Below are 27,965 nucleotides of genomic sequence, written 5' to 3'. Positions count from 1 at the left end.
AGGGTCAAGTGATGAGGATTGAGTTGGGCACCTCTTACATCAGCAGCCACCCTGCCACCCCCAGCTTCAGATGGGGCTTCAGGTGAGAGGGGCTCCAAGTGAAGCTGGGAGGGGAGTTTGGGCATGACAGGGCAGGAGACTAAGCCGAACGCAATGCGGGAGCTTGAGTCCATGAACACAAGCATTCAAGGCTAAGGCATTTCTAAGCACACCTTCATGTGAGCAGACTGAGCCTCTCTTCCTACTCAGAAATAATAGCTAATGTGGGCTGCCTTATTCCTAAGCACCAATATCCATCCCTATGTTCTAAGCACTAAGTACCAAGAGATGTTACTTTAACCCTTACGGTTTAAACCCTTATGGATTCAACCCTTACGGTTAATATGACTGCTATTATCACCCCCAATTTACAGACAAGGAAACTGAGGCTCATAGAGGCTAATGACCTGGCCCAAATTTACAGTGAGTAAATGACGGAACACGTACATAAACCCAGGGCCCCTAACTGTGCGCTCTCTAGCATAGATTTTCTTTTCTTTGGCCTCACTTCTCTGAAGGCTTCACTACAAGGGAACCAACTTGATGGTTTTTCTACAATCGTCACTAAAAAAGTTCCTAAGAGAAGATTCCAGGTTCTATAATATTTAGTGCCACAAATTTTTTTTTAATTATTCCACCTACACTTCCAGAAGGCATTTAAAACTTACATCACCAATATCGAAATACAGTTTCCTGAGCATCTATAGACTGCAGACCCCTGACCAGGTGCAGAAGATACAGAAGGGTGGAAGAGTCTGATCCAGGCCTCAACACATATCCATCCAGGCCCTGAGATCACTCGATTCCCCGCCTGCCTCATTTCTATAAGAGAAACCTCTGCTGCTCCTTTAGTCCTGCCTTCCAGCCCTTTAATCATTGTTATTTGCCTTCTCTGGATTTTCTTCAAAGCCCCCTTCATCACTTCAAAGCTTGTTACATTACAGATTTCCTTCTCCAGAAAGAAGAGGTGAAGCCAGAAAGAATCCTAAGAGAGGCCTGAGGCCTGACAGAGTCTTGTCTGGGTGGGAGGATCAGCTCAAAGCTCCCTCCTGCTGGGCACTCGCTTGTGAATTCCAAGGCTACAAATGCCTTTTTCTTAATAAGAGCAAAATACAACCGCCTGAAGGTTTAGCTGGCATACCTCTATGGTCCCCGGATCTTTCTCTTCCATACTTGTACATTGCTGCTCCGTCCTGGCCTGTCTTCACGGTTTTATTTTCTTTCCCACATAAATTTCCCAACCCCGTCTCCATTATGTATGTAGCATTCTGTTTTATATCATTGGCTTTCGTCAATGGGCCAGAAACACTCTCAATTGTAATTCTTTGTTTCATGTGTTTCCTTTTTTCATACCTTAGGATCCTTATATCTTAAAGGATTTTTAGAAATAATTAGCTCTATCTAGTCTTTCCCTTAGTTGGGCTTCACGGTTGCCTATTTCATCTTTCAAAAGGGGCAAGGATAGAGTGACAACAATCTCTTTCAATAAGGGTTTATAGACAGTTTTTAGGAGAAGGAAATCTGTAATGTAACAAGCATCAGATTCACTACTTTAAAAATCTTTTCTCCTTAATGCCTTGAAATGCCCTGTTGATGTGGGCTTTACAACTGTCATACTACAGACGAGGAAGCTAAAGATCAGAGAGATTTATATCACTTGTCTAACAAGAAGTAGACTGGGAATTTAAACCTAATTCTGGCAGCTTCCAAAGTCCATGCTTTCGAATCTTTTCCTACATTTACTTTCTCACTGTCAAAACATTTCTCTTTGCCAGACTTAGGTTTTTTAATCCTAGCTCTGTCATCAACATGTGGCTAAATGTGTCAGGTAAATCATTCTACCTTCTTGTGTTTATTTTCTCATCGTGAAAATAGGAATCATAATATTCGTTTTACATGCCTTGCAGGAAAGGATGAACAATCTATATCCTAAACAAGCACAATTTCTCATTATAGTTATTGCTAATCTTGAGTATTGTCTTGGCGGCGGTGGGGGGGTGGGTGGGGGTCAGAATATCCCCTCCTAAGATTTTGAGGCGCCTTGTACTGTCTAAGAAATGGATTTGTTATAAACCACATAATTCTTCAAAGAAAGTACTGTATCAGGATGTTTTCAACTGCTGGCAAAAGAACCCTGAATCAACTGCCATAAACAACTGGGGGATTATTTACATGGTAAGAAGTGCCAAGGAAGAGCAGCTCGAAGGTTAGCTAATTCATGGGATCCTTAATGTCATTCGTGAGCAAAGTTCCTTTCATCTTTCCCACTGCCCTCCTCAACGGGTTGGCTGGTATCCAGGCTCATTCATCTTACGGAAGCAAAGTGGTGGGCTCTGGCACCACATGCAAACACCAGCATCCAAAAGAAGCTGAAGGTGACCGCCTCTTCCTGGTGGTCTCATTTTATAAGCAAACAAACAGACAAAATTCTTTGCCAGGTTCCCCCATCCCCAAGCACACACTCCTTCATATCTTACTGGGCAAAATGGTACTGTGAAGATCCCCTGGAGAAGGAAATGGCAGCCCACTCCAGCATTCTTGCCTGGAGAATCCCATGGACAGAGGAGTCTGGTGGGTTCCAGTCTATGGGGTCATAAGAGTCGGACACGACTGAGTGACTAACCACACACACACACAGCTCTTGCCCAAACCACTGCCTGGTAGCACCGTGGGAAGACCTTGACTGTCTTACTGGGACACATGGCCTTAGGAAGGAGAACTGATCATCCAAATAAAACCAGGGTTCTGTTAATAAGGATAAAAGGGAGACTAGCTATCGGTGAGCAATCAACAGTATCTGCTCTAGAAAATGAATGAGCTCAATTCACTATGGTGGATTCTAGTGCCTTCGAGTCTCAGAGGTTCTCTATGAGAGAAGGGAATACAATGCTGTCCCCTCGTTCCCATCCCCTGTTGTTCAATCGCTAAGTCGCGTCCTACTCTGTGCGATCGCATGGACTGCAGCATGCCAGGCTTCCATGTCCCTACCCACGATGCCCATTTAATTTCAACCCAATTCTAGTTTAAAGGATTCCATTTCATTCCTCATGTATAGACTACAAGATCCTTCTACCTCCCTGGGTCTCTCCCTTTCTCTTTATTTTGGATACAGCTTGTGCACGTCAGTGCCAGAATGCTGAAGGGCTGATTAGCCTTTTCTTTTCTGGGCTTTCCCAAGTGAAACAGAGGACTCCAGGATGGAAAGGCTCTTCAAGGGGCTTTAATTAAAATAAGCTGCAAGTTTCTCTGTGATCTCCTTTCCAGATCACATCATTCTCTCTGAGGCAAGTAACTACAGTGCTGCCCGATGTCTCATTCCCTTCCCAACCGATTCAGTCTCCAACGAACAACGTCCGTCCTGTATTCCACCAAGAAAAGAGAAGACACATGTTCTGAACGAGCCGCATGGAGTTCCTTAGCATGCGGGCATTTCTGGATTTAGTTCAATGGTCCATGAATCACAGTGACTGGTACCTCCCAGGAGAGAAGTCCCCAGCATCCAGAGGAACCCAAGGTTAATTACATAAGCACAGGTAATCACTTCTCAGAAGTAATTATCAGCTTATATCCCCAGAGATGCTGAGTGCTCAACTCGGGAATATTTTTAGCTCTGGAGTCCACTGGCTTTTTTGTCTTTCTCTCTATTTACCCTAAAATTAACATTAATCAACATTTAGCTCCAAGCACACTATGCTTCCATCAAGTAATTATAACACGTCTCCTAATTTTTTTTAAAGTTTGACCTTAAATCCCCAGCTTCTCTCTGAGTCAAGATCAGTATTTGTAACAGTGAGCTCATCAGGCTCTGGGGCCCAAGGATGCTTAAAGAGCACCCCCACCCCCAACAGATCCAGAGGACGCCAGAGCCCATGCTTGCAGCAACATTCTTATGATGGAGCCAAGGGGAATATACTTAGCCTTTGTGTTATGGGGAAATTATGTGGCATGGAAGCAATAACATTTTACTTACTGCCACTCAGAGACCACCAAAGCAGTCATATACAGAGACAGACAGCTTATCTAGTCATTTTCTAAACATTTTAAAGACCTCAAAACTGGATGCCATTCCCTGGCTCTCTGATGCTAATTCTTGTGACCATGACTGGGAGAGCCTTAAAACACTGGAGCCATAAAAAGGAACGAAATTGGGTGGTTTGTAGTGATGTGGATGAATCTAGAGTCTGTCATACGGAGTGAAGGAGTCAGAAAAACAAGTATCGTATATGAACACACATATATGGAATCTGGGGAAGTGCTACTGATGAACCTCTCTGCAGGGCAGGAGGAGAGATGCAGACACAGAGAGTGGTCATGTGGACGCGGGTGGAAGGGGAGGGTGGGGCGAACTGAGAGAGCGGCGTTCACACACTCTGCCACGTGTAAAACAGATAGCTAGTGCGAAGCTGAGGTACAGCACGGGGAGCTCAGCTCAGTGCCTTGGGACGACCTAGAGGGGTGGGGTGGGGGATGGGGTGGGAGGGGGGCTCCAGAGGGAGGGGACATACGTATACGTATGGCTGATTCACATGGCTCTAGAGAAGAAACCAATACACTATTGGAAAGCAATTATACTCCAATAAAAGCAACCAATTAAAACACTGGGAAAAAGTCTGCGTTTACTCTCGGACCAAGAGAAGAAAACGGAGATGTCAACTGTACCACTGGGACACGCCACTCTTCTTTGCACCAAAAGATAGATCCAGTTATGAAACTGGCTCCACAGATGCACAGGTTCAGGAAAATCACAATGAAGCTATTTATTGGTAATCACATATGGGAAATGATGGGGCTTGTTTGCAGGCTAGCACTACTAAGAAGTTGCTAAACCTCTGAATGTTATTATGAATATTATTATTCATTTAATTTGTAAAAAAAATGATACAGATCAGATCACTAATTATACTATCAGATCAGATCAGATCAGTCGCTCAGTCGTGTCCGACTCTTTGCGACCGCACTACTAAGAAGTTGCTAAACCTCTGAATGTTATTATGAATATTATTATTCATTTAATTCGTAAAAAAAATGATACAGATCAGATCACTAATTATACTATCAGATCAGATCAGATCAGATCAGTCGCTCAGTCGTGTCCAACTCTTTGCGACCCCATGAATCGCAGCACGCCAGGCCTCCCTGTCCATCACCAACTCCCGGAGTTCACTCAGACTCACGTCCATCGAGTCAGTGATGCCATCCAGCCATCTCATCCTCTGTCGTCCACTTCTCCTCTTGCCCCCAGTCCCTCCCAGCATCAGAGTCTTTTCCAGTGAGTCAACTTTTTGCATGAGGTGGCCAAAGTACTGGAGTTTCAGCCTTAGCATCATTCCCTCCAAAGAAATCCCAGGGCTGATCTCCTTCAGAATGGACTGGTTGGATCTCCTTGCAGTCCAAGAGACTCTCAAGAGTCTTCTCCAACACCACATTTCAAAAGCATCAATTCTTCAGTGCTCAGCCTTCTTCACAGTCCAACTCTCACATCCATACATGACCACAGGAAAAACCATAGCCTTGACTAGACGAACCTTTGTTGGCAAAGTAATGTCTCTGCTTTCGAATATGCTATCTAGGTTGGTCATAACTTTCCTTCCAAGGAGTAAGCATCTTTTAATTTCATGGCTGCAGTCACCATCTGTAGTGATTTTGGAGCCCAGAAAAATAAAGTCTGACACTGTTTCCACTGTTTCCCCATCTATTTGCTATGAAGTGATGGGACCGGATGCCATGATCTTCGTTTCCTGAATGTTGAGCTTTAAGCCAACTTTTTCACTCTCCTCCTTCACTTTCATCAAGAGGCTTTTTAGTTCCTCTTCACTTTCTGCCATAAGGGTGGTGTCATCTGCATATCTGAGGTTATTGATATTTCTCCAGGCAATCTTGATTCCAGCTTGTGTTTCTTCCAGTCCAGCGTTTCTCATGATGTACTCTGCATATAAGTTAATCAGCACACCTATTTCCCTCTCTTGTATGTTTTAACTTTTTCAGCTTTATTAAGATATAATAGACGGAAACATTGGATTCATTTTTGGTGTAGAACATAATAATTTTATATTTGTGTATATTGTAAAATGATCATCACAGTATGTTTAGTTAACAATCTTCACTCACAGCAATATTTTTCTTGTGATGAGAATTTTAAAGATCTACCCTCTTAGGAAATTTCAAACAGACAATACAGCACTGTTAACTACAGATGCCAGGCCATATGTGACATCCCCAGGACTGACTTTAGAACTGGAAATTTATATCTTTTGACTGTTTCACCCACTTTGGGGCCTTTTTCATCTGGAAATAACCTGTGAATTTGTAAAGTGATCCCTTATTTTCAAAACACTTTCTACATTTATGATCTCATTTGAGCCTCCCATCCCATGAGCTAGGACGGGTATTTTTTAATGTTTTAAAATTGATAAAACTGAGGTTTAAAGAGGGTGAGTGACTCAACCAAGACCAATATGGGGAGTTGGATATACTAGCTTGCCCAGGACAGTCGTGTTCCTGAAAGTTGTTCCAGAGCCACTAATATCGGAACTCCTTAAACAATCAAAAGTGTCCTGGCTTGGATGCTAAGGTATCTCCCTAACCATAGTCAAGGTCACAACCCAGTCTTCCAACTGTTGGTGCATGGTGGTGGGTGTGTGCTCAGTCGTGTCCGACTCTTTGTGATCCCATGGAATGTAGCCCGCCAGGCTCCTCTGTCCATGGAATTCTCCAGGCAAGAACACTGGATTGGGTTGCCATTTCCTCTTCCAGGGGATCTTCCCAACCCAGGGATCGAACCCATGTCTCCTGTGTCTCCTTTACTGGCAGACAGATTCTTTACCAGCTTAGCCAGCAGGCAAGCCCCCGTGAGCAAAGGCAGAAAACGCCAACTTCCATTTCCACCGACAACTTTTGCTTACAGCACACTCATCCCAGGCCTATAGTTGCTCTACACGCTATGCCCTCCCAGCCACCTTGCAGTCAGAACAGTGTTATCCCGCTTGACACATAAGGAGACAGACCCAGGGCATTGTCACCACCCAAAGTCACATAGCACAAAAGAGCTGACACTTGGCTTTGATCCTGGTCTTCCAGGCTTCAGGTCCAGGATCTGTAGCCACGAGAACACATAGCCATCTCTCTGAGAGTTGCTGGGCTATTGTTGTTCAGTCACTCAGTCACATCCAACTCTTTGCCACCCCATGGACTGCAGCGTGCCAGGCTTCCCTGTACTTCACCATCTCCTAGACTTTGCTCAGACTCATGTCCATTGAGGCGGTGATGCCATCCAACCATCTCATCCTCTGTCATCCCCTTCTCCTCCTGCCTTCAATCTTTCCCAGCATCAGGGTCTTTTCCAATGAGTTGACTCTTCACATCCGGTGGCCAAAGTATTGGAGCTTCAGCTTCAGCACCAGTCCTTCCAAAGAATATTCCGGGTTGATTTCCTTTAGGTTTAACTGGTTTGGTCTCCTTGTAGTCCAGCGGACTCTCAAGAGCCTTCTCTAATACCACAGCCCCAAAGCATCAATTCTTCGGCACTCAGCCTTCTTTATGGTAGAAAAGTTATGACAAACCTAGACAGTGTATTCAAAAGCAGAGACGTTACTTTGCCAACAAAGGTTCATACAGTCAAAGCTGTGGTTTTCTAGTAGTCATGTATGGATGTGAGAGTTGGACCATAAAGAAGGCTGAAGGGTGCTGGGAGAATTGATCAAATAATACAGGGCCATGTGTTCAGGACACTGGCCTCCAGGTCAGAGCCTTGGTGATCCACTTCTTTTCTGCTTCTGTCTCCCTTGCCTACATCCCATCTCACTCCCTCCACTGTCCCCAGGCACCCTGACAGCCTGAAGACCAACACAGGACATCGCACATGCTTGTTCTGTGTTCTCATACAATGTTGCAATTAGACGCTCTGCAAAGGCAGTGGGGGAAAAACGAAGCCAGAACACTCTGTGCCAGATATTCTTTGAGAATAATTATCTCCGAGGTTGGTCAGAGATGCCAGGAAGACTGCTCCAGTTCGGCTGTTGCTGATCCCTGACAGTCTGTCTGCCCGTCCCTTGTCCCAGCCAAGCCAGGCAAGCATGCACTAACTCAGTTACTTTCCCTCTTCTTTATTTCATCCCTCATTATCTCAATTACCATCCCCAAACAGGCCCCACCAATGAAGAAGGGCTTGGAACCACACTGGTCAACATCATACTTAATAATAACAATTATATAATTATATATCTCTCATATAATAATATGTAATTACCCAATAATTACTATTAAACAGTGCCGTGGTGACCACTGAGGTTCCCAAACCCTCTTATTACTGTTGTCACTGATAATGAAGTAAAAGATCATTCCCTAACATTGTTTCTGTGTCCCACAGACTCCTCTTTTGAGCTCGCCAGTGTCTATTGATTTATTATGTTTCCATTCTTTTTTTTTTTTAGTTGCAGAGTGTCAAGAGAACATTTATTGTTATTTTTCAAGAGGACCATCTCCCTCAATTCAAATATGGTAACTATTTTAAAGTATCCCTTGCTAGAAAAACAAACAGAACTGTATTTCAGCTTACCAAGGAGGTAAGGCAAATAGCCTTGAACATTTACAGAGCAGACATCCGAACAGGTTACTGATGGGAAAGGGGGATAGGAATAGCATGATGTAACTGATTCAGATGGACCCATTAGTTTGTTTCCATTCTTGAGCTGAGGTCTCACAAGGAGAGGGAGGCATTAGAACCCCAGACATAGAACTCTGGTCCCCCTAAGCCTGTTCCATGCAAATCTACTAAGGATTTACATTCTCCTCCATCTCACAGTGCAGACAGAATCTGAACATGCTCCTTGTCTGTAGTGATGGATGGGGAACCCTCACATCAAATGACGTAGAATGAGGGCTTCCCTGGTGGCTCAGTGGTAAAGAATTCGCCGACCAGTACAGGTGACAAAGGTTTGATCCCCGGCCCGGGAAGATCCCACAGGCCCCGTGGGCCACAGTTATTGAGCCTGTGCTCCAGAGTCCAGGAACCGCAACTTCTGAGTCCACGTGGTGCAGCTACTGAAGTCTGGGCACCCTAGAGCCCACGCTCTGCAATGAGAGAAGCCTGAGCATCGCAACTGGAGAGTATCCCCCACTCGTTGCAACTGCAGAAAGCCTGAGGAGCACGGAAGACCCAGCACAGCCAAAAGTAAATAAATAAAATTATTTTTTTAAATAGGTAGAATGAGCCTGTGCCCCAACTTCTTCCCAACCTGCTTTGAGATACTCAGAAAACAGGTAAATGCAGATAACTCTTGGGTAGAATTAAAACAAAGTCTTCAGTTATGCTGACTTCAGAATCTGAAATTCAGTCTCTCTAATCAGATACATGCCCTCCCGTGGAGGCAAATACTGAATTTCATCTTTTCTTTGCTGGATTCTAACTCTGAGACATTTTGGGAGTGAGGTGGGTAGGCAGAGGGGATACCATAATAGCATGAGAATTTCTTTTTGAAAACATTTTTTGCTAAGATTGATGTAAGAAGGATTTTCCTGGTTGCCTAGTGGTTAGGATTCTGGGCTTTCACTGCTGTGTCCCAGGTTCAATCCCTAGTCCAGAACTGAGATCCCACAAGTTACCCAGTGCAACCAAAAAATAAAAAAAAAAATTTAAATTGGTGCAAGCAAAGTGAATTATTTGGCTAAAAACTATATAGGACACTTTTGAGCCTCATCTGTCCCTGTTTCCCAGACTGCAAGTAGACCACTAGAAAATTTATCTAGGGATCTACAAGCTAACAAGCTTTCCCTTTCCTGGTTTGAGACTGAGTCCCTTCATTGCTTAGGGGTGCCTGATTCATAAGGCAAAATAATGAACTAAAAATCTGCCCATTCTATAGGCTAAGAGATCAATTATAGGTAGATGAAACTAAGGAGACTAAAGCAAATGAGAATAATGTAATTGTATTTCCTTCAAACTAAATTTATCATAGACGATTAAAAAAAAGGACAAAGCAAGTGATTTTTCTATTCCATCATGGTAAGCCATTAAAAAAAAAATGTTTTTTTCAGCTTCATCTACCAGCTATCCCTAAGAGGCTAATCCTCTTAGCAGATAATAGTCTAAATTATCCCCCACACCTGAGGAAATACTACCTGCAGGTGACAGAATCTGGAAAATAATATAGTTTTTTGAGGTCCTGACAGTGCTTTACTTGTTCCTCTTGGAAGAAGACTTTGTCAGCACAACACAAAAGTGATGCCAAGCCCCTGGATGTCCTGTGTGGGCATCACCCCCGCTCCAGGCCAGAGGGTGAAGGATGGAGGCATGTGGCTCTTTTCCTTCACATGTTGCATGTATTTATGCCACCCTCGTTCTCTGCCATGGTGCCAACCTGTGCCTTACAGGGTGGACAGTGACACAGAGCCTTTAGTGTCCATGTGGTGGATGATGGGAGCACTCCCTGCCCTCACCCTCCACCTACTGGGCAGCTGAGTTGCCAGATCCAAGCTCAAGCCTCAGTATCAAGTCTCAGGGTTGAAGGTTGGAACACCCTGAGCTCTAGAGCAAGGTCACACCTCTGCTCCAGACCTTTGGACAAATTTCCAGGGTCTATCGGAGGAGATACGAATTTACTGCAGCCCAGATGGACAGAGGAGTCTGGCAGGCTACATACAGTCCATGGGGTCACAAAAGAGTCAGACACAACTTAGTGACTAAACAACAACAGGATGCCCTCTATGAATGTCTCTCCAGTGTCAACGGACAGGCCTCTTACTCCATCGGGACATCCCCCCCCCGACACTAGCCTGCAAGTTGTCTCCTGCATTCGCATCTCCACATACCTCTCAGAACTTTCTTCTCCTCCCTCTTGGTCCAGCTAACTCCTCTCCATCCTCAGCATTTCAACCTGAAAGTCATTTCCTTCTGTAGCCCTCTGTGAATCATCCCTTCTGAACCTGTCCCCGGGGTGTGAAATTGCAAACTCTTCCTAAATACGTTATGGAAAAGATAACTAAAAGATGCCAAACCATGCTGTCCATTTCCCCCCCACTTCATTGTAAGCCTCACAAGAGGAGAGAGTCAGTGTTCCGTTCCTTTTGATTGACTGAGTGCTGGGCATGTCCTCATTTATAAGCCGTTGTGGACTAAATGAGTGAGTTCAGTCGACACAATGACTAGAGTATTTACAGACATGTACTAAGAGCCACCTTAGGATATCAGTAGAGAGAAGTTCAGGCCAAGGAATAAAAAGGCGCAGGTGTACTGCAGGTGAGGTCTCAACCATCCAGCCCTGATGAATAGAACAAAAGCTCCTGAAGTCTTCGATCCACACACTTTGCTACTCCCAGAAAGACTGGCGAACTTGGCCCAATGTGAGTTTCTGAAAGGAAGTCCATAGACTCGGGATTTCCCAGTACAGTACTCACTTCAAACGTTTAGCACTTTGCTCTCAGAAACCATCAAAAAGTCCTGCAAGTGCTCATGTTCTGGCATCCATACTGTATCTTCCAGTATGTCTTAAACCCAGATGCAGAGGGGAATAAAGGACTCCTTTATGAATCATAAATCTCTATTTTTGGTTTAGAAACTTTGAGCACAGAGCTAACATGTGTGGTAACCTCAAAAGTTAGGGAGGGGCTCCAAAATACCCTTCCTTCCCTCAGTAACCTACTGCAAGTATGTAATTTACTGTTTTATTTATAGCATTGCCGTAACTGTATTTTCATCTTCACTAAAGTTGAGGGATAATGAGTTCCATACGTTAAACTACCTGCTGTATGAAGTTGTAATTTTACAAACTGCTCCAAAACTCTTGTTCTTTAAAGCTTCAAGCCACTCTGTGCCTCTCTCTGATAATCTCTTTATCATATGGAGAAGGTCCTATTTGTCTTTTTAATCCCTGTTACCCCACTTATCATCTGAGCATTATTTCTTTGACTCCCTTGCATTCTGTAGCTTCTTTATGGCTGGTTCGTTTCTTAACTGACTTCCTTTACAAAGAAATATCACGAAGAATAAGGTTGCCTTCTTTGATACTGCTGCTGCTGCTGCTGCTGCTGCTGCTGCTAAGTCGCTTCGGTCGTGTCCGACTCTGTGCGACCCCATAGACAGCATCCCACAAGGTTCCTCTGTCCATGGGATTCTCCAGGCAAGAACACTGGAGTGGGTTGCCATTTCCTACTCCAATGCATGAAAGTGAAAAGTGAAAGTGAAGTCGCTCAGTCATGTCCGACTCCTAGCGACCCCATGGACTGCAGCCCACCAGGCTCCTCTGTCCATGGGATTTTCCAGGCAAGAGTACTGGAGTGGGGTGCCATACTGCTAGACCGCCACTACTCCGTGGGTTGTCTGGACCAGCAGCAACAACGTCACTTCAAGGCTTGTTGAAATGCATAATTCTGGGCACCCCCCTCCAGGCTCCAAATACTCCATAATCTGTATTTTAATAAGAACAGTAGGTGCCACTTTAGGGCTCCCAGGTGGCTCTAGCGGTAAAGAACTTGCCTTCCAATGAGGAAGACAAAAAAGACCTGGGTTCGATCCCTGGGTCGGGAAGATCACCTGGAGGAGGGCATGGTAACCCACTCTAATGTTCTTGCCTGGAGAATTCCATGGACAGAAGAGCCTGGCGGGCTACAATCCATGGGGTCACAAAGAGTCGGACAAGACTGAAGTGGCTTAGCACACATGTAGGTGCCTTTTTGCACATTAAAGGTTTGTTTTTTAAATGTTATTAATTAATTTATTTATGGTTGCACTGGGTCTTCATTGCTACATTCAAGCTTCCTCTAGTTGCATCGAGTAGGGGCTACTCTCTAGGTGTGGTGCATGGACTTCTCAGTGTGGTGGCTTTTTTCTTGTTGCAGAGCACAGGCTCTAGGGCACGAGGGCTTTAGGAGCTGTGGTTCCTGGGCTCAGTTGCTCTGCAGCATGTGGAATCTTCCCAGACCAGACATCAAACCCATGTCCTCTGCATCAGCAGGTGTATTTTTTTTTTTAACCACTGGACCACCAGGGAATTCCCCACATTAAAGTTTAAGAGACTGCCCTAGTCACAATGGAGATGCAGACATAGAGAACAAACTTATGGACAAAAGAATGGGGAGGAAGGAGAGGGTGGGACGAATGGAGAGAGTAGCCTGGAAACATACACACTACCACACATAAAATAGACAGCCAAGCGGAATTTGCTGTATGACTCAGGGAACTCAAACCAGGGCTCTGTAACAACGTAGATGGGTGGGAAGGGATGGGAGGTGGGAGGGAGGTTCTAGAGGGAGGGGACCGATGTGTACCTTGACTGAGAGTCCTTTGGACAGCATGGAGACCAAACCACTCCATCTTAAAGGACATCAACCCTGAATATTCATTGGAGGGACCAATGCTGAAACTGAAGCTCCAATACTTTGGCCACCTGATGCAAAAGAGCTGACTCATTGGAAAAGACCCTGATGCTGGGAAAGATTGAGGGCAGGAGGAGAAGGGGAAGACAGAGGATGAGATGGTTGGATGGCATCATTGACTCAATGGACATGAGCTTGAGCAAACTCAGGGAGATGGTGAAAGGCAGGGAAACCTGGAGTGCTGCAGTCCCTGGGGTCACTGAGTTAGACAGGACTGAGCAACTGAACAACAAAATGACTGTTTCATGTTGACATATGGCAGAAACCAAGGCACTATTGTAAAGCAATTATCCTTCAATTAAAAATAAATAACTTTTTAAAACAAGAAGCTACCCTAGAGAACCTCTATCTCAGGCTCCGAGAACTCTGGCCCAAGGTCTCCCTCTCAGCACCCCTACCCACATCCCACAAGCACACACTCCCCTGACACACTGGCTGGTGGCTTTTGTCACCCACTCTCTTCTCTGCTTGGATTCAAAATATCTCAGGAGCCTCAGAAATCTGAACTCCCAGAAAACGAGGGTATCAGAGGTCCCAAGAGTAAGCTTCATCTGCCTTACGTGTTCAGTAGAGTTTTATGAGCTACCACCTGATCTCCTACGTAAAGATGGTCTCTGCCTATACATGTATATGGTATGTGTGTATATCAAGGACACTGTTAGACATGCTAGTTATGATCTCATGGTAGTACACACATCTCACATTCTAATCCTGTGCTGTAGAGGCAACAGCACCAGCTGTTGTCAGACAAAGTTTTAGCCTGCCCTGCCAAGAACAGTGGCAAGACTCTGGGCAAGACTTCGGGCAAGCTACGGAAAACTGTCTCAGCCTCAGACTCCTTGTGTACAAAACGAGGACAATCCCTGTCTTGTAGGCCAGTGTGGGGATCACAAATTGGTATAATCTGTATTTTCCACAGCTGCTGACATGTACCAGGTGCAGAGTAACTTGGAGGCCTGTTGTCAATGTGATTGCCATGATGGATACACATGTAAGTGTAATTTGTGGGGTATGTTCACTCTCAGATGTTTAGTTATATCCAATTCAGTTCTCAATGGACCACTACGTTGCTTTTTGTATAAACTGGTCCTAGCCAGCATTTTAATCAAGTTGGCTTCTTGGTCCTAAAACCACCTTTACAAGTTTTCCTACGCTGGGGTACAAAGTTTATTCTTCAGCTATAAATCAGTCTGTGCCCATTTTGATCTTTTTCATCAGTGCCTCGGGATCTTAAGAAGTCATTCACCCATCTAAAATTATTCCCAACCCTCAGAGTTCCAACTTCCCATTTGGGCAGTGGTTCTTTTGAGGTGAGGGAAGAGAGGATCTCAAGAGGGTATGGTGGCAATGCTCGATTGTCACAGCTGGCAATGGGAAGATGCTACTGGCATCCAGTGGGTAGAGGCCAAGGATGTTGCTAAACCTCCTACAATGCACAGGGGAGGCTGCCACCAGGAAGCATTACCCAGCCTCGATGTCTTTTTAAAATTTTTATTTATTTATTCATTCATTAATTCATTGGCTATGCTGGGTCTTCATTGCTGTGCTTGGGCTTTCTTTAGTTTTGAAGAGTGGGGGCTGCTCTCTAGTTGCCACGCACAGACTTCTCATTATGTTGGCTTCTCTTGTTGTGGAGCACAGGCTCTAGGGTGCTTGGGCTTCAGCAGTTGCAGCTCCTGGGCTTATTTACTTTTCAGGATGTGGGATCTTCCCGGACCAGGGATTGAACCTGTGTCCCTTGCATTGCAAGGCAGATTCTTAACCTCTAGACAACCAGGGAAGCTCCCAGTCTCAAATGTTCATAGGACTGAAGCTGAGAAATCCTGCTCTAGATGAAAGCTGTATGGTGTTAGTTTCTGCTGTATGAGGAAGCCTTATAAAGCAATTATACTCCAACAATAACAAAACAAAAGTTGTGGTAAGTGTATACCACACCAGTGATACAAATATTGAATAATCTGGGAGGAGGTGGCACTTTCCTCATGTACACCTAGTTCAGTTCAGTTCAGTCGCTCAGTCGTGTCCAACTCTTTGCGACCCCATGAATCGCAGCACACCAGGCCTCCCTGTCCATCACCAACTCCCGGAGTTCACTCAGACTCACGTCCATCGAGTCAGTGATGCCATCCAGCCATCTCATCCTCTGTCGTCCCCTTCTCCTCTTGCCCCCAATCCCTCCCAGCATCAGAGTCTTTTCCAATGAGTCAACTCTTCGCATGAGGTGGCCAAAGTACAGGAGTTTCAGCTTCAGCATCATTCCTTCCAAAGAAATCCCAGGGCTGATCTCCTTCAGAATGGACTGGTTGGATCTCCTTGCAGTCCAAGAGACTCTCAAGAGTCTTCTCCAACACCACATTTCAAAAGCATCAATTCTTCAGTGCTCAGCCTTCTTCACAGTCCAACTCTCACATCCATACATGACCACAGGAAAAACCATAGCCTTGACTAGACGGACCTTTGTTGGCAAAGTAATGTCTCTGCTTTCGAATATGCTATCTAGGTTGGTCATAACTTTCCTTCCAAGGGGTAAGCGTCTTTTAATTTCTTGGCTGCAGTCACCATCTACAGTGATTTTGGAGCCCAAAAAATAAAGTCTGACACTGTTTCCATTGTTTCCCCATCTATTTCCCATGAAGTGATGGGACCGGATGCCATAATATTCGTTTTCTGAATGTTGAGCTTTAAGCCAACTTTTTCACTCTCCACTTTCACTTTCATCAAGAGGCTTTTGAGTTCCTCTTCACTTTCTGCCATAAAGGTGGTGTCAACTGCATATCTGAGGTTATTGATATTTCTCCTGGCAACCTAACTTTTAGCTAAAAAAGATGACACCAATCTATTATTCCCAAAGGATAAACTGAAGAATACATAGGACGATTGTGAAACATTTCTGTTTAATTGGTAGGAATTAAAGTACACTTGAAATGGTAAGCGTAAAAAAGAGCACAATGCACAAAGGAGTCTATGACTGCTAGAAAGTTGGTTTTGCGGGTTTCATCAAACAAGATGGCTCTTTACATGGACGATGGATACTGGGACCTGTTCTTTTGATTGCACATTGATGGTCCCTTTAGTCCTGTGATATAGAGAGCATGCTCCAGTTAAGTCTCCATCAAAAATGCACAAAACATGGCAGAGGGCACAACCCGACACACCCAGCACACCCAGCCTCCCACACACATGCCCTTTTAATAGCTGAGTTCTCAGTGCTGCTTTCTGTTTTCTGGTTTCATTTCCATTTTTATCTTGTTTTCAGAGCTCATAAACATCGGAGCAGAAGTGCCCAGTCTCAAATCATTAGGGGACAGTGATCTAGCCTCGATCCACCTCCAGGGTCAGTAGACTTCAGCTGAAATTCTTACCTTCTTCATGGTAGGGTTGGCAGCTGTGTTTCTCAGATCAGCATAGTGAGTACTGTTACTCTACTCTTTTCTTCTTCATTCCTCGAGACTCCATCCTTTCTCCAAATAGCTGGTGTGTCTCCAGAAAGCTGATTCCATCAGCAGTCCCAAGAGTGGGCACTGATTAGTCTAGCATAATCCAGGTTGCCCCTTACCTCTTGACAGTTATGAAACCTGGAGCTTATGTTTCAAGCACCAGCTCATGATATTATTCTCATGATAATAGTTATTGGTGTTGGGGCAGGACAAGACCTAAGTTGATCCATTCAGACTGAAATGAAAGATTTTTCTTCCATAAATAAAGAATGTCTTTTCCTCCCTCAACCCCAGGGAGGTGAGCAGGGAAGCATAAGGCAGCCCTCATTTTTCCTAGTAGTCCTCATTCAACCTCAAGGAGAGCAAGCTTAAGAATGAAATCAATGCTAGTATCAGGCAGAAAGGCACAAACAACTGGGTCCTTGTTGACACAGAGCCGTTGAACCAATCAATCCTGAAGTGCACTCTACCTTCTTGCTGTGAGCGACAGCACGCCTCCTGGTTATTTGCCCTGGGTTTTCTCTTAGAGCCCAGAGCATCATAACAGATTGTTTCTCCAGCTCAGCAGAACTATGCTCAGCAGAACATCTCAGCAGGGATCTGTAGAGGATGCATCAGAAGGCTCGGCAATCCACCGCCAGCTTCTCTTTTACCTTAAATACTCTCAAAACATCTTCCTAGCCCATCATGGCACTCAAGAGACCTGCTTTCTCAAAGGTTAGAAGTCAAGAACCTCCACAAAACCTCCTGTGTCTTTTCCACTGCATTGCCCTCTTTTTTTCCTTCTCCTTTATCTTCCTGTGTCCATCAACCAAAGCTTGTTCCCTCTCCATTCTCACTGGGGCTTTGTGACCTTACGTGTACATTTTCCCCAAGATGGCCTCGGGTCCAAGTGTTTATGATGTCTGTGAGTGACAAGGACTTGCAAATCTCTCAGAAGCTGTCCGATATATGGAAACCTGAAGTTTACCTGGATGACCAAATGACTTCATTTTATTCTCCCTAGTTGGCATCAGTGCCTTAGAATAGAATCTGGCATCATGCTTTGCCTAAAAAGAAAGAGCTGACAGGGCTCACAACTGGCAATGCATCAGTTCCACCTCAAGGACATCAACGGGGAGAAGTTAATGAAACGGAACAGTTCTCATATTAACCAGTTAGCTATTCAGGTTAGGACAGATGTGGAAAATCAGCCCATACGAGACAAATTCATTAAAGTGAAATTACCCGTTCAACACCTTGATATCTGAGCAGACTGATGTTTCAAAATTATTATAATTATGATCATGGGGATAAAGAGAGCCAAACTTTCAAAAGAAGACTTGAAAAAATAAAAATAAAAATTCTAGTACTACCCTGCGAGATGAAAATAATGAGCTGGTCACAGATCCCCAGGATACCAGCAATTGCTCTAAATCCTTCTTGATGAGGAATCTGTGACTCTGAACTGAACATTAATTCAAATGCAAATAATCTCTCTTCCCCCTGAGGATCATTATTCCTGATTCGGCAGGCAGTTTAATGGGAAATCTGCAGGTGCACTGCAGACTGAACCTCAGAAGTGGTTTCAGCTCCAGACGAAAGCTTCCACTCCTAAAGACATGGAATCTGAGGGCCAGAGACTTGAATTCCCTCACTGCCCTGAAGTCATCTCCCCCAGGAAACCCTATGAGACATGGGATGTGAATGTGGCCTGGAAATCATCGTAAAGCTCTTCAGCTTCTCTCAAGCACACATCCCAACCTTCAGAAGCTGTTAACCACCTTAGCTCTTTACATGGAGGTTCTTAAACATAAGCTGCAGAAGACACTCAATCCTCCCTACTGTCACCTCTAGGGAGCCCACAGAGGAGAAAAAGTTGGAAGCCTCTCAACTTGGATGGCTTGGGTTTGAATGTATGATGCTAGGAAAATGATATGGCCATCTGTGCTTCAATTTCCCCATCAGCAAAATGAGGACAGTAATGTGTCTACCTTGGACCATAACGGCATTTCAAATTTTTCCTGGGCAACCTAGCAAAGTGGTTACAGAGTGTGGACTCTGAAAATAGACTTACCTGGGGTTTCGATCTAAGCTCTACCACTTGCTGACTACTCAGCCTGAGCAAATTAACCAACCTTTGGCTTTAGGTCAGTTAACTAAGATGTCAAATGGGATAGTAACAACATTTCCTAGTTGTTAATGGGCTTGCTTCCCAGGTGGTGCTAGTGGTAAAGAATCCACCTGCCAATGGAGGCGATGCAAGAAACTCAGGTTCAATCCCTGGGTTGGGAAGATCTTCTGGAGTAAGAAATGGCAATTTTTGTCTGGAAAATTCCATGGACTTGAGGAGCCCCATGCAGACCATGGGGCTGCAAAGAAGTGGACACAACTGAGCAACTGGCCACCATAGTGAAGATTAACATTTTAAAATAATTTAGACCAGTATCCAACTTATACAACACGTGTTTTTTGTCCACTAAGCACAGTATTTGGCCCATAGTGAGGCAAGTTCTACGTGAATATGAGAATTACTGTTAACCTCTGTGTGAGTAGGGTGACACTGTAGATGAGGGAAGAGGGAACAATATTTCTGAGGATAGAATAGAAAAGGACAGGATACATTTAGTCAGAAGACACTGACTTGTCAGCATCCCATCGTACCAGGTTTCAGGTCATAGTAGAAATGGGATACTTGGGTAAATCCTGGTGACCTAGAATCTCCAACTAGAAATACATCAGCCATCCAGATGCCATTCTCATGAGAAGCCCAAAGCATGTTTCTGACATCAGCAGAAGGGGGATCAAGGTGGGAAGCTATTGTGTATAGCAATAGTGTGTCTGAGTGGCTATAGGCACAGGATAAGTTAGTTACTCAGTCACGTTGGATTCTGTCCAACACTATGGGTGGTAGCACGCCAGGCCCCTCTGTCCATGGAATTCACCAGGCAAGAATACTGGACAGGGTTGCCATTCTCTTCTCCAGGGAATCTTCCCAACCCAGGGAATCCAACCTGGGTTTCCTGCCTTGCAGGCAGATTCTTTACTGTCTGAGACACCAGGGAAGCCCATTCTTAACAGAACTGTCATAAACTGTGTTGCAGAATCACACAGATACAGCATGTCAAGCAGACAAGCTGACCTTATCAGAGAAATGTAAATAACAACAGTCCTTGGCTTTCAATCTTTCAGGATCATGAAGACCTGCCCAGTATCAACATCCATTTTTTTTAAACCACAGCTGAAAAAGTAACACCTGCTTATTCAAGGAACAGAGCTGTAGAAGATGTGATGATTTGATTCATGGGTAATAGGATATACTTGGGCTTTCCTGGTAGCTCAGCTGGTAAAGAATCCCCCTGCAATGCAGGAGAACTCAGTTCAATTCCTGGGTCGGGAAGATCCACTGCAGAAGGGATAGGCCTCCCACTCCAGTATTCTGGCCTGAAGAATTCCATGGACTGTATAGTCCATGGGGTCACAAAGAGTCGGACACGAATGAGCGACTTTCACTTTCAGGATATACTTAGCTTGCTTTAAGTATTAAATCTACCTCTAAAAATTGGGAGTAGGAAAAAAAAAAAGGAGAGTCAATCAAGATGAATGATTGATTAAAACAACCCTGCATCAAACCTAAAAAATCTACTTAAATACAAATCATCACCCTCATTTTTGCTTTCTGGGATTTTTCCATTATTGTTATAATATTGGAGGCACATGGGGTTTTCTGAAGCCAGGGTTTCTATTTTCCACTAGAGGCTTTTGCCTGACTATTACTTCTGTTTGGGATTATATTAGCCAGAACTTGGCTTCCCTGGTGGCTTAGAGGGTAAAGTGTCGGCCTGCAATGCGGGAGACCTGGGTTCAATCCCTGAGTTGGGAAGGATCCCCTGGAGAAGGAAATGGCAACCCACTGCAGTACTCTTGCCTGGAAAATCCCATGGACGGAGGAGCCTGCGAGGCTGCAGTCCATGGGGTCGCAAAGAGTCAGACACGACTGAGTGACTTCACTTTCACTTTTCACTTTCAAAGCTGTTACAACATAAGTGAGAGTTGAGATACAGTTCTGTCATACAGAATTTTCTTTCAATTTCTTCAGGCCAAATGGGCTTTAAGTACCTGCATAGTAAATATGAATCATTCCATCTTGCCAGGTCTTGCAAATTGTCAATGGTTATAATTTCATTAAGACAGTCTAATGTGATTAGAATCCGGTATTTGCTAAAGTCATTTTATGTTCAAGGACAAAATTTAAAGATATACACACATATACATGTATACATATATATAAAGCAAAATACCCATACATATATATGAAAAAAAAATAAAAAGTATTTGCCTCCTTTACTTTTAGTGTTGGAGGAAATGGATAGAAAAACACTTGCAATAATTTCTTTGTTTCTGGGTCAATTTAATCTCAAGGATTTTCTATCTCATTTTCAATCTCAAAATATAAAAAGCAAATTCAGTGAAGAAAGGGATCATAGCTCCTGGGTCATCAGAGACCCATCACTTCATCTTCTCTTCAGTCACCAGGCAACACAGGTACAATTTTTCTTTCTGCCTTTAGCTTTAATGGCAAGGGGGAATTTCAGAGCCTGCTTCTATTATCTGTTGATGGCTTTTGTCTTGTGGTTACAGCATTATTTTGGACAGGTTTCACCACCATGACTTCCTATCCCCAGATGGTTACTTCAGGTACCAGAATCACCCATCAGAGGAGCACCGCAATAAGAGGTAGCTATCTCCCTCTCATCTCAGGCCCCATGTTCTATAGAGCATTCCTGCTCCATGAGAATCAAATCACAGTTCATTCCAGGAAGGAAATAGCAGTCTGGGAAGAGGTCAACCATCTCATACAATGAGAGATGGTGGGAAAAGCCAAGCTGAATGGCCTTAGTCCCCTTTTTCTCCTGTTGTCAATGGAAAGCATTGGTCTCCCTCACCTGCAGGCCATCAGAGCCACCACATCTCAAATTCCATGTCATCTTCTCCAGTTCAAGGGGAGTCCACAGTTTGATGGAGGTCCTCTGGTTAGGAGACTGAGAGCTCATTTCTGTGAATTTACAATTTACTCTTTGGAGCCAGAAAGTAGCCAAATGCCAGGAGACCTGTTACCTCGAGGCCCTACAAAGCATTCTATTTATTTCTGTTTGCACAATGAGGAACACAGACTAAATCGACTCTCTCCATGACAGGGTTGTTTGTAATTATATCCCTTCACCTGTCAAGTTGTTATGATCACTCATATCTATGGCCTTTGTTCTAATATCCAAGCAGGATAATATGACATCCAGAAAACCCTGGTCCTGTTCCTTATCTGACAAATGTTTTCAAATCATAGAATGAAGTGGAAGAGAGGTTTGATTTTTGAAGGCAAGATGCTGTCCTGTGACAGCCTGTATAATATACAGTTTACTTGAGGGGTTTGAGTCTTGCTGAGAATTCTTGAACCATAAACTGCATCAGTGTGCATTAATCCTTCTCCAGCTCCTGTTTCATCCAACACCTACCAATATTTCACTGACTGGAAACTTTGTCCCCATCAGGGGTTTTCAGGCTTGAGGGTATATCAGAATCACCAGGGGACACATGTTAAAAATGCCCATCCCCTGGTGTGTTCTTCAGCAATTTGATTTAGAAGATATAAAGCAGGCACTCAGAATCTGAATGTTTCGCTAGTAAAGCAATTGACTCTGAAGCAGGAGGTGCAAGACACATTTGTCTACTAGCCTGGGTCAAAATGAACACTTTGAAGACTCTCCAGAAAACCCCATTGTTTTCAGCATTCCCACCATGGATTCTTTCACATTAAGTACTCAAGATTAGGGGCTTCCACATGGCACTAGTGGTAAAAAAAAAAAAAAAAAAATCCACCTGCCAATGCAGGAGATGTAAGAGACACAGGGTCAATCTCTGGGTCAGGAGGATCCCAAGGAGGAGGGCATGGCAACTCACTCCAGTATTCTTGCCTAGAGAATCCCATAGACAGAGGAGCCTTGCAGACTATAGTCCATAGGGTTGCAAAGAGTTGGACACAACTGAAGCAACTTAGCACACACAGACACTCAAGATTAGATGCTGTCTCCAGGCCCCTGAAATATGTTAAGGTCTTTTTGAGGCAAACAATGCAATGTCTTAGATCCCAAGGATCGTTGTTCAGTCGCTAAGTAATGTCTGACTCTGCAACCTCACGGACAACAGCGCCCCAGGATTCCCTGTCCTTCACTATATTCTGGGGTTTGCTCAAATTCACGTCCATTCAGTCGGTGATGCTATCTAACCATCTCAACCTAAGATTTCTCATCTGCTATTCAGAATCTCTTCTTGTCCATAGGATATGCCAGGCACTCAAGAAATCAGGCTGAGAGAAGCAGAGATCCCTTGGGACCTCACAGGCTTATGGAGGAGATGTTCCAGTAATTGCAATATGGCAGAAGACTCAAGATGACAAAGATAGGCACAGGTTGCTATGCAAGAACAAAAGAGGGGCCCTGCCTGAGACAGGAGCTCAGGAGGCTCCATCTGAGCATGTGACAACAGAGCAGGACTTTGGATATGAAGAAAAGAGATTAACCAGGGCAAGAAGGTAGAGAGGGAAGGCTCAGAGGAGAGCAGATGCAAAGCATGGCTCAAGCATCCACAAGGCATTAGATGTGGGCAGAGGGTGGGGCGTGAGAAAGAGTGACAAGGGGAGAGGCTGGTGGGCAAAGCAGAGCAAACCATGCTGAGGTCTTTGAAATTATTCACTGGGTAAGGAGGAGCCATGGGGAGGTTCAGATGTGGACAGATGAGGGGTCAGGTGGGAAATGTTTAGATTATTTCCTCACATAGCCAGGCTCAAATACCAAAGCTTAATAATGTGTGTGGCTTTGGCAGCATGTCTCTTTTTTAAAGTAATAAAAAGTTTGAAGTTTCTATTACACACGGAAATCTGTTGAGAATTTTAATCTGATGGCGGGTGCCACAGTGCTGTGACTTAATGATAGAGTCCTCTGCCAGCAGAAACAAAGAAGGTGATGTTGCTCGTATGATTCAACTTGGCTTTAGTTCCTTATTTTACAAACCCTATTCCTTTTCAATTTGTCTTCTCCTTACAAGCCAGGATCTTCCTGATGGAGTCTTCAAGTCATTAGAGGACAGTTTGTTTTTAGCTCAAATATGTAATACGCTGCAAACCCCTTGTCATTGTTTTTCAGTCACTAATTCATGTCCAACTCTTTGCGACCCCATGAACTGCAGCACGCCAGGCTTCCCTGTCCTTCACTATCTCCTTGCTCAAACTCAAGTCCATTGAGTCAGTGATGCCATCCAAGCATCTCATCCTCTGTCACCCCCTTCTCCTCCTATCCTGCCCTCAATCTTTCCCAGCATCAGGGTCTTTTCCAGTAAGTCAGCTCTTCACATCAGGTGACCAAAGTGTTGGAGCTTCAGCTTCAGCACCAGTCCTTCCAATGAATATTCAGGGTTGATTTCCCTTAAGATTGACTAGTTTGATCTCCTTGCTGTCCAAGGAACTCTTAAGAGTCTTCTCCAACACCACAGTTTTAAAGCATCAACTTCAGCACTCAGCCTTCTTTATAGTCCAACTCTCACATCTGTACATGACTACTGCAAAAACCATAGCTTTGACGATATGAAATCTTGTCAGCAAAGTGATGTCTCTGCTTTTTAATACACTGTCTAGGTTTGTCATAGCTGTTCTTTCAAGGAGCAAGCATCTTTTAATGTTGTGGTTGCAGTAACCATCCACATTGATTTTGGAGCCCAAGAAAATGAAACCCTCAGCAGCCTAAAAACCCTCCACCACAATCCCGGTCTGCCTTCCAGATGAGTCCCTGCAGGACCACTGTGCTCCAGGCACCATGATCAGAGCTCACACCTGCTACAAGGCTGCCTGAATCTGTGCACTTGCTCACATGCTTACCTCTGCCTTCCGATAAGAAAGCCCTTCCTCTAGCCTCATCTCCGCCTCAACGGTCTGAATCTCTAAGTGCAAGTGACTGATGACCAGAACAGAACTATTTCCTTTTGAGTGTCCCGGCACGCACCCTCAGTTCGATTGTCTTCTAGAGTTTGGCTTTTCCTTTTGAGTGTCCGGGCACACACCCTCAGTTCGATTGTCTTCTAGAGTTTGGCTTGCATCAGAGTCACCTGTGCACAGATCTGCACTGCAAACTCCTTCAAGGACAGGAACCCAACTCTGTCAACTTTGTTTCCCGTATTCCTAGCTCAGCAACTACACAAGACTGAATTGTCTGGTTCAGGCATTTCTGCATTCCAGACACCGTCCTCCCAAAACCACAACCCACAGGGATGCTCCAGCTCCTAGGAACAGCTAGAGTCAGAGCTACCACTGACAGCTACACTCTGTGCTGACTCTAGACCAGGCACTGAGTTGAGATTTTTCACATATACGTATGTCTATATGTGTGTATATATAAACGGGGCTTCCTAGGTGGCGCTAATGTAAAGAACCCACCTAGCAATGCAGGAGACACAAGAGATGTAGGTTCAATCCCTGGGTCTGGAAGATTCCTTGTAGGAGAGGCACAGCAACCCACTCCATTATTCTTGCCTGGAGAATCTCATGGACAGAGGAGTCTGATGGGCTACAACCCATGGGGTTGCAAAGAGTTGGACACAACTGAAGCGGCTTAGCACACACATACAAAAATATACACATATGTGTGCATGTATATGTGTATATGAATGCTATATGTGTTTACTTGTGCGTATATATAGTGGATAATATATGTATGGTCAACTAGCCCCATGTAAAGAGTATTATCATCTCCTTCTTGGGGATGGTTAAACTGAATCATAAGAGGGCAAGCAACTCGTGGAGACTTCTCGGCCGAGCAGAGGAGACCATCTAAGAGCATCTCCCTCCAAGAAGGAAGCCCACGCCCACACTGAGGAGGTTCCGGCCACTGGCCCCGCCCCCGGCCCAGGATGATTCCGGGCTGATGAAAACCCTCGACTGATCTTGAGGCTTTCCTTCCGCCTCTGAGCTGGGGTGGGCCAAGGGGTATGGGGAGGAAATCAGTAGAGTCTGGGAGGAGTCACAGCTTTGTGAAAGATAAAGGAAAAACAAGTCAGGGATGGCGCTGGAGAAAGAAAGTTTGGAGAATCTGGGAACAGGAGAGTACAGTAGCCCAGACTGTGGGGAGCACAGCTTTGTACTTGCTGTGTCAATCTTAACACGTCAGCATCCCCGGGTTGAATGGCTGTCTCCCACACTGGCCTGTAAGCTGCTTTTTTTTTTTTTTTTTCTATTGTTACATGAACAATTATTGGAAGTCTACTTTTGATGATGGATTTCTAGGTATTGGTTGATATAGGAGTGAATGAGAGAAACATAATACCTGCTTTATTAAAAAGCCCACCTAATTGGTTATACAAATAGTCACATCTTTCAGAAATTTATTTTATAAAATTACAGACTTAAAAAAATCCGAATCATTGATTTTTCGATGAAGAAGCTGCAATTCAGAGAGTTTGAATGGCTTGCCAAAGTTAATAAGCCAATTACTATCAGACTGACTTAAGACTTAAGTCTCTAATTGTATCCAATGTGGCATAGTTGTATCTGTACTTTAAATTTTCAATTATTATTCACTCCTACAATTGTTTTCTTGCTTTGTTTTGTTTTGTTGGCCTGTAAGCTTCTTGAGGGAAGAAACCATGGCTACTGAATTCCCAGATGTATTACTAGTGCTTAGCACAAAATATAATACTAATAATTATGCTTTACCGTCTGAGCCACCAAGGAAGCCTAATTATCATTACTATAACAGAAAAAAGTGAAAGTGATAGTCTGTTGTGTCCGAATCTTTGCTACCCCATGGACTGTATCCTGCCAGGCTCCTCTGTCCATGGGATTCTCCAGGCAAGAATACTGGAATGGGTTCCCAGGGGATCCCCTTCTCCAGGGGATCTTCCTGACCCACACAGATCAAACTGGTTCTCATGCATTGCAGGTGGATTCTTTACTATCTGAACCACAAGGGAAGCCCAGTCACCAGAATTATACAATGTGCCAGCACCTCATTCTAAGCACACCCTTGGTACTATCTGATCTGACCGTCACAAAATCTTGTGGGGTAGATAATATTATAAATCCCATTTAACAGGTGAGGAAACTGAGTCCCTGTAAGGCTGCATAACTTACCTGGGCCACACATCTAAGACAAGTCAGGACTGGAGTGAATACACACGTTATGACGCAGAACCTGCTTTTAACTATCACGTGTACCACTTCCCATGACATAGGAATGGGCTAGCCCCTTAAGTGTTAGTCGCTCAGTCGTGCCCAGCTCTTTGGGACCCCATGGACTGCAGCCTGCCAGGCTCCTGTGTCCATGAGATTTTCCAGGCAAGGATACTGGAGTGGGTTGCCATTTCCTTCTCCAGGGGATCTTCCCAACCCAGGGCTCGAACCCAGGTCTATTGAATAACACAATGAGAAAAGCAGGGGTGAGCCACAGGGCCAGAACTGGAGGGAGGGAATGAAGTGTGGGAATGGAAATGGATCCTTGGATTTGGTGGTTAAAAAGGTGTTGGTGGCCTTCACCAGAGTGTGGTGGGTGTCCTCCTTCTATCCCCATGGTGGCAGGGGGCGGGGGGGCTCTGCTGAGGGCTTATCTTTGAATCCTCTGTTTCTAGCAAGGTGCACCTGCGCTGCACTCAGGAGGTGGCCCCACGCCCCAGACCCCAGCTCCCTCCCACACATCCCACTGGCCCCCTTAATGAACAAAGGACATAAGGAAGCTAAAGCTCCTGAGAGTAACTTAGAAAATGACATTTTTGGCCCTGCAGAGACAGTGAAGAGAGGAAATGTTGAGACAGAAACCAAAAACCCTTGGTTTATGACTTTGAGCTGGGGCTGGGGGAGGGGAGAAGGGGACTAGCTTTCATTGGCTACAGCCACCACATCAAATATCAGTAAAACATGAGAACAAGAACCACATGAAGGGAGAGAGCACCAACCTCGGGGAGCCTCTTAACACTTAAGAAGCCTCTTGGTAGAACTGAAGCCTCCAGAATAAAAAACAAGCACCGTTGTTCTCTATGGTCTAAATCACTTCAAAAGAGATTAAGGAGCCCCAAAAAGATAAAACTCAGCTTAGATGTGCACCC

The sequence above is a fragment of the Bos indicus genome, chromosome 12, assembly GCF_029378745.1.
Source record: "Bos indicus isolate NIAB-ARS_2022 breed Sahiwal x Tharparkar chromosome 12, NIAB-ARS_B.indTharparkar_mat_pri_1.0, whole genome shotgun sequence".
NCBI classification, from domain to species: domain Eukaryota; kingdom Metazoa; phylum Chordata; class Mammalia; order Artiodactyla; family Bovidae; genus Bos; species Bos indicus.
This window is presented reverse-complemented; position numbering follows the sequence as displayed.